Here is an 8,277-nt window from a genome sequence, read left to right as displayed (position 1 = left end):
CTCGAACTCACAGAGATCCACCTGCCTCTGCCTCCTGAGTGCTGGGATTAAAGGCGTGTGCCACCACTGCCTGCCTCCCATGAGTTACTTTTTAGTGTGAATAATTTGGCTCACTGGGTATTCAAAAGTCAAGGTGGTGGTCCTATATCTTCTCTGACAGCCCTAATAGGAAAACATCTTAATGTAATTCTCAACGGTCATCTAATCATTAAACAAAGAGAGGATCACCCCCCCACACACACACACACACGCCAGAAAAGGGGTAGAAGAGAGCTGGAAGCAATTAGCAAAAAAAGAACTTACATAACAAGTTAAACCCATCATTCTCTCTGGTGATGCAAGAAATACAAATAGAAAAACAAGCTTTTCTTAAGTAAACCTGGAAAAATTAAAAATATCGACAACATCCAGGGCTGACAAAGGGTTTAGATAAATGAGAATACATTTATGAAAATGTAAATTAGTGCAGGACTTCTAGAAAGCTGTTTTTGAGCAAATGCCAAGTTGTGTACTCATTGTTCAGAATAATAAATCAAATACATTTTTCAGGAGTTTTTCTAAGGAAATCATTGGAGTGACCTGGAGATGTAGCTCAGGGAATTAAGAGCATTTGCTGCTCTTGAAGAGGACTGTGGTTCTCAGCACCTACATGGTGGCTCCTGTCAGCAGCTCCAGGTCTAAGGGATGCGGTGCCCTTTTCTGGCCCCTGTGAGCCTTTCATGTACAGGGTACACATGCAAGGAGAACACTCATATGCATAAAATATACATGAGTTAATCAAAAGAAGAAATCACTGACCTCGGGATAAAGCAAATACCACAAACGTTCGTTATTTTACAAAAATAATTTAAAATAGTGAAAAAAACGGGCACAATCTAAATGCCTAGATACAAGAACGAGTTAAGAAAATTCAAAGGTAGTATATGTTGAGACTTTAAACTCATACAGGATGATTTTAAGCCCTTCCTGGGAGTTTGCTCATCAAAACAAAATAAAGAATTCCTCGGCCAGTAGGAAGAATTATATAGCTAGCGCCTCCGTTTTCCAGAAAACAGGACAGAGAGTTGAGCAGTACGTTAGCTCAAGGTGTTGCTATTGCCGTCAAGTCTAAGGCTTCCCTCTCCACTCCTTGTCTCTCCTGTCTATTTTCAGTGGCTTCCTTTTAAATTCCTCTCCAGCTTATAAAAACAAGCAGCCCCCAGAACTTTGTGTAAGAATCACCTTTAAGAAATGTTAAATTCTGTTGGGTTCCACTTTAAAGATGTCTATATCAAAATAGTTTGGCTTTACAAACCCAAGCTGGAGAGCATATGCCCACTGGGTAGAGCACCAACTAGGCGGTTACATGTACTGTGTAACAAACAGCCCCTAGTTCTCAGCATCTGGAAGCAGTTATCCATCCGTGACTCAGGCTATACATCCATGATGGGTTGGTTGTGTATTGGCTTCATATCGGTAATATCACTTGGGAGTCCAGGATGGAGAAGCAGTTTATGTCTTCAGTGCTTTGGTCTCATGGGAGAACCAGGAAAGATTGTCATCAACTATGGTCTGACGTGTAAAGTTGTGACCAGAACAATACACTTGGCCAAGCAAGGGAATTTCAGCTTCCTAGAACAGCATTACAGCTCCACACACTCAGGACACCAAGGGCTTGGGCTGGTAATAGCCGATGACATCGAGCATCACAACTATTGATGGAGCAGACAGTGGTACCACATTCTGACATGGCTACATTGAAAAGGAGGGGAGGACCGGGGTGATGGCTTGGTTGGTAAATTGCTTGCTGGGCAAGCATGACTTCCTGAGTTCTGATCCCTAGCAGTCACGGAAAAAGCTGGGCATGGCTGTTTGCTCCTGTCACCCCGGGCACTGGGGATGCGGCGATGGGAGGATTAACTGTTTAGCTGAAACGGCAAGCTTCAGATGCAGCGTCTGAAACTGTCTCAAAAATAAGGTAAAGAGCAATATAGGAAGATACTGACCTTGACCTCTGATCTATATATGCACCTGCTCACACATGCACATATACATCGAGTGAGAGCAAGAAAGAGAAGGGGGTAGAAGAGGAGGAGGAAGAGAAAGAATAATAATAATAATAGTGGGATGCTTGGCAGACAATTGTATAAATTTTGATCCCAATGATCATGAAGACAGGACTCTGGATGAAATGCAGGACTTGGAGTCAGACAGGCCTGGGTAGATAACCAGTTGCCAGATTATCATGGGATTTGCCATATTTTTAGTCATGAAGCAAAAACGATTCCTTTAGGATTGCTGGAGAGATCAAATTTGGCATCAAATGGAAACCAGTAAGCAGTGTGGCAGGGTAGGATCTGACCTCACTGTAATCTTTCCAAAAGGAAGTCTATCTTTCCTCTGCGTTCACTGCAAATAAGCAGCCATTGCTTGCAAAGAGATGTACAGTCTCCAGATGAGCTTTTTAATTAGGTAATTATTTTTGCTCGGCAAAAACGTGGTGTACAATGTACTTTGAAATACGCGTCCAGAGACTGGCTGGATCCGGCTGAGCGGCATGTCCTTTATCTCACCTACTTGTCAGAGCTCAGTTTGCAGCTGTAGTGTTCCCTCCCTCTCACAGTTCAGAACGGATGTCATATTTCGCAGGTCTCAGTCTTGGGCTCAGTGGACAGCGCATTGCTGGAGCCGGCTTCTGAGGAAACCTGCCTTCTCTGTGGGCATGACTGAAAGGACTGCACGGATATCAATGTTACCCTAGTCCAGACCTCATCGTCACTTTGGTTTGTACCCTATAAATACAGGCAAAGCCCCAAATCTGTGTCTGTGGGCTTCTCACATCTTTACAAATGCCAAATGCAACAAGGGACATGTGTCCAGAAACCATGCCCCAACGTTGGCATGTTCATTTAGCTTCCTGACTCCCACTGAAGGGGTTGTTTGTTATCAAAGCACAACCTAGCTTATCCTGACTACAGTTCTAGACAGTGGGTCTTTTTCTGTTTGTGTTGTGAGTTTCACAAGGAGCTGGTTGGGGAAAATAAACGTCTACAGGAATGCGCCCCCATGCCCAGTTTATGTGCTGCCAGGGTTTTACCAATGCCAGGCAAGCACTCTACCAACGGAGCCAATAATCCAGTCTCTCAGGAACCTTACTAGCTGTTTTAAACAACTGGTAACTCAAAACCAGCGTTCACCCTCCCTGACCAATCAGTTTCCTCATGGGGGAGTGTTTACCCTGTGGGAACTGTCAATGCTACAGATGAAGTGCCTTTGGCTTCCACTCCATGGTAGATGTTAATGTTCTCAAGCAAAGGCAATGTTGGAAAGAGGTTGCAGGGGATTTCAGCTCTGGCATAAGTCTGGCTATTGTTTTCTAGGCTTCTTCCAGGTCACAGTGCCCTGGGTTCCTGGCTCTATAGAAAGGCAGTTGGGTGTTTGTGCTTCCGAGCCACCACAGTCTTGTAGCCACAAGGAGAACATATGTGGAGAAACCTCTCTGCCACATGTAATGCAGTTCAGGAAGACAATACCTCCCTGCCTCCCGACCTGGAGTCCTTTCCAGTCTTCTCTCCCTTCCTGCCTTTGCCTATCAATACGTTTCAAAGGCGCTTAGTTTTCCAAGCAGCAGAAAAAAACCCCTTAGTGCCCAAGTCAGAGAACACTACTGATTGGCACAGAGATCAGCGGTGGTTTTCATTCCCTTCTGAATGGTTCAGAGCATCCTAAAAGGTCACCAGATCCTTCTCGACCCTCTTGTCTGATGCCCCTCCCTAATTCCTGCTTCCCCAGCCTGTCTGACAGCTGGTAAGCTATTCCCCTGTCCTCCAGTTTGTTCTCCTCTCTGAGGTTTCCTATTCAGAATGCTCTTCCTCCAGAGAGCCACAAAGCCCGTTCCCTTCCTCACCCAGATGTCACATGACATCCATGATAGTTCTCTTCTGCGCAGTGACCCTGTTCTACCTCATCCACCTCACTAGCCTTGCTCCACAGCCCTTCCTGTGTCAAGGGGCACGCTTGCTCATTCACTCTGGTTCTGTCTACCCCGGAAGCAGGTATGCCGGCAAGGGCAGAGATACCAGTCCGATTCTGTATCATCGGTGTTGGGTCTGAGTGGAGACCACAAATGTCCCGATGCCGAACACAGCTGTTTCCCAAGGACAGGTGAGGCTCCTAACCCAGGGAAAGCTGAGCTTTGGACTTCTCTCCTGTGCTCCCTGTTGGAGCACAGAGCAGCCACAGTGGCCCCATAGAGGCAGGATGAGACAGCCACTTCAGAAAAGAGCTCTCTTTCCCAGCTCATGAGTGACTTGGTGACCGCACGTTGGATAATCCTGTCTACGCACTGCTTTGGGCCAGTCTTCTACTGTCTTGGTCTCAGTGTTTGCACTGTAGTGGGGTCCAGGCCGTTCTGAGCTTCCTGTTAGTGCTGACTTTTCCGTTCCTCCATCCCTGGATGGGGGACAGAGAGGAGGTGGAGGGGCAAGAGACTGCTTTTGAGGGAAGCTTTGGCAAATACCCAGCTGCTGGCTGTTGTTTAGTTCAAGTTGCCATCTCCGCCTCTGTTCTGGGCTCCCTGCCTCTGCCGATGACACAGCATGGCCGCTGTGGGGTCAGCTCCTCCTTCTGCTCATTCCACGGGCTTCAGGGCCACAGTTTCCTGGCTGATTCATGGGCTCACTTTCAGGAGGCTAGACAGCAGCGAGAAGCAGGCATTGCTGACAGCCCATCCCTCCTCTTTGCTCTTTGGGAGAGCTGATGGATGATACAGCCAGGAAAGGAGACAGTCAAGGGAAAGAGATGGCTGCTGCCTGCTGGACCAGTCTCGTGTGTGCCACTCCCACGCATCCTAGGTACTTCAGCTATCAGCTTACAAGAGGGTAGAGTGGGTGGCAACTGGCACCCGTCTTCAGATGAGGAAACAGAGGCAGAGGTCGGTTAAGTGGCATAACCAAGGTCTCAAGGCTTCAGTTTCAAGTCCCAGGACTAGTGCTCTAGACTTCGGAGTTCTTGTCTGACAGTTTCTACCGCATCCTCCTGGAACTCTGTCATACATGAAAACAGAGACTGTTACTGTGTGGTTAAGTAGCACACTCCCTGGGCTAATGCCTCCCTAGGTTCTCTCAAGCTGAGGACTCAGACTATTTAGCTAGCAAGGGAAGACTCAAGAACATAACTGCTTTGAGTCCCTAAGAGCCAACAGCGTAGAGGAGGGAGAAAGATCTGACAGGAGGGGCTATATGGAGGCAAACATGAGCTTAGGAACTCTCTCTCATACCAGAAGGGGCATACCATGCCGCCATGGCCGCTACCCTTTCCAGTCTCCTGGCTGCACCATGAGGAGCAGGAACAGAGTGTGAGGCAGAGGACATGGTGTGGGAAGTGCCCATTCACCAGCCCTTGTTACCTTCCCAAGAAGATGGGCTCTTAGCGGTCCATACATCTTGGACTCCCATCTCAGGGTGTGAGAAGAGGAGAGCTGAAGCATCGACAGACAGGTGAATTCCTCTGCCTGGGGAAAAGGCACAGATGCAGTCCGAGGTAGCAGCAGCAAGAGGACAGGGAGCAAAGACAGAGAACAAGCTCGCTGGAGAGACGACTGGGAGTTCAGCTCCAAAGGCTTCGGAGTTCTGACTGGAGTAGAGCAGGGAGAACTCTGGAGAGAGCCGAGACAGTGGCAATTCGGGCCAAAGGAGGTGAGGAGAGAAAGATGCGGCATGATGGGAGCAAGTTCTCAGGAAATCCACAAGTTTTGGGGCAAGTCATAACATGTCCCCCTCCCCTGCAGAGATAATCTTCCCTAATGCTCTACCTTGTCACCGAAAACTTTGCGGGATTCTGCTCTGAGGAGGGTCTCACCCTGCCAGCAAGTAGAGGTCATTAGGGGAAGAGGAAGTAGAGGTCATGGGGGGGGGCAGGAGCAGAGAGCCCTGGGGCCATGAAATATGCTGAGTGTGAAAATCTGGTATTTGTCGTGAATTCTAAATCTGACTCTGTTACCTGCCTGTGAAGAGAGTATGGTCTCTATATTCCTGCCCCAGAGTCTCGGGGTTCTCATCTATAAATTAGGATAGAATGATGTCTTCATTTTAGGGGTGTCGTGAGGGTTAAACTGTTTAAAAACAAAACAAACCACCTCAACAAAACAGCTCATTTTACTCTATTCGGATGGAAATGAACAAGCAACAAGGCAGTCTACAGTGAGCTGGGTTTCTAACCCACCGGCTTCTACAGCTAGGCCTTGAGATTTCAGCTTTCTAGGCTTTCAAAGCCTGAGATTTATAGCTCGAGGTACTTGAGGCAGAGGCTTATGGCTTTAAGCTTTGAGTACCGATGGTCCAGCACTCAGCAGTTAGTGTAAGAGTTCCTAGCTGCTGGTGTCAAGGCTCTCAGCTCTTAGCCAGAGGCAGATGTGTGGAACCCTTCCGCTGGCGGAGGCCTGCAGTCCTTCCACTTGGATCTTTGTAGTGTTTCCAGTCCTACCTTTCCACCCACGGATGCCTGCTCAGCTCCTCCGCCGTCCTCCATCCTCTCCCCAGCTGTGTCCTCTCAGCCGTAGGAGCCCAGGCTTACAGCTGCAGGCATCCTCAGGGCCTTACAACACCGGGAATCACCCTCTTGCCATCATCTATTGCTGTCAAATAAACTGGAAGCCCCAGGGAGTCATTTGTTCTTTGTGCAGCCTGCTTAGTGTGTTCTACCTACGATAAGGACAAAAGTCAGCTGTGGATACAGGAGGCCATTCCAGAGCAGCTTTGCTAAAGATGGGCACAGCAGGTCAATGAGGAGGATGAAAGCCTGAATTGACCCCGAAAGGCCAAGAAGTAGGCTGCTTATATGCCCTCCCCCAAAAAAGGATGGGGTAGAACCATGCACAACTTTCTTGGTTATCAGCCACAAACCTCACGTGCACAGCTTCCTCTCTGCCAACCACAGGCTTGCTGCTGAGCTACTGGGAGAAGGGCTTCCCAGTGCTCGAGTGGGAATAACTAGGTAACATATGTGGCCACCCAATTCTACCGCAGGCAGGGCTGTCTAGAGGTCACCAGGGTTTTTTGTGGCTAAGGCATAGTCTCCAGAAGTCAGTGCGAGCGATGTGGAACACTTGGGACTGGAAAAAGACCTCCCAAGGCAAAGTCCATGGCTTCCACAGCAGCCCTAGCCCCTGTGTGGTCTTTGCAGCCGAAGCAGAATTGTCCTGGAGTGTCCGTGAAGTATTCAGAAGTATCCAGAGTGACCAGAATGTCAGGTTGACAATCTGACCGATCATCAAAGTTTGGATGACAGTTTCCTTGCTCAAGGGATCCAAGCACAAGGTGAGGAGGGTGATAGCTGTCAATCAAGCAACTAAGTGCCTTACTCCTTTCAGTTTCAATTACCCAGAGGAAAAAAACATCAATAACAGTTACAACAAAGATTTAATATTTTATTCAGCAAATTTTGTCCAGCAGTACTTGTTAAGAAAAAATAATTAAAAAAAAAGCGGCTCCGCCAGTGCAAGAAATCCAATTAGGTCAAATCAAACCAAATCAAAATGCCCATCGTTTTATTAAGTAAGATGCTCTCAAGTAGCTGAGTGCATGGCAGGGGAGACAAGAAAGCAGGGAGCCCATGCAGACCCGAAAACCACTGTTTCTCCTCTGGGAGCCTACTTAAATACACTGTGGGAGTGGTCCTGACCCCTGGCATGCTGGGATTTGGAGTCCAGACCAAAGCAACTCCAAGGCCTGGGGGCTGGGATGGATGCCAGAGGCTGGGGGCTATGCTCCCAACTTAACAGTTCTGACCTCTCTCAGCCTAATATCTTTAGTCAGGGCTGGGTTCATCCATCTAACTCAGAAACAGATGATGTATTTTAAGCACCCGAGACTATGCCCTTTATATAGTGAACATAGGACAAACCAGGAACTGAGGTGATTGACAGTTGTTAGGATGATGCTGATGGCGACCATGGAGCTGTGTAAAAAAGGACTTGGCCTTTGATGTAGTGGAACACATAAAGAGAAACATCGATCTCGGTGAAGTTATTTCTACAGAAATATGGAGTGGAGAAGAAAATGATTGAAAACCAAAACCCTTGTCGGAGTGATGGAATTGCAGGGGGATTCTCTAACATGCTCGTCTCTTAGATAAATTGCGTATTTGCAACATTTCATGCTTTGTGCATGTGTGTGTATGTAGAAACGAGTTGGGTGAACATGTTACACTGCAGAGGCGGAGGTCACGCCAAAGAACAGCTTGTGGCAGTCTGCCATGCTGGTCCCGGAAAATTGGCATCAGGACATCAGGCTTGGTGGT

This window comes from Microtus pennsylvanicus, chromosome 18, assembly GCF_037038515.1.
Source record: "Microtus pennsylvanicus isolate mMicPen1 chromosome 18, mMicPen1.hap1, whole genome shotgun sequence".
Classification (NCBI taxonomy): domain Eukaryota; kingdom Metazoa; phylum Chordata; class Mammalia; order Rodentia; family Cricetidae; genus Microtus; species Microtus pennsylvanicus.
Note: the sequence above shows the minus strand (reverse complement) of the source record.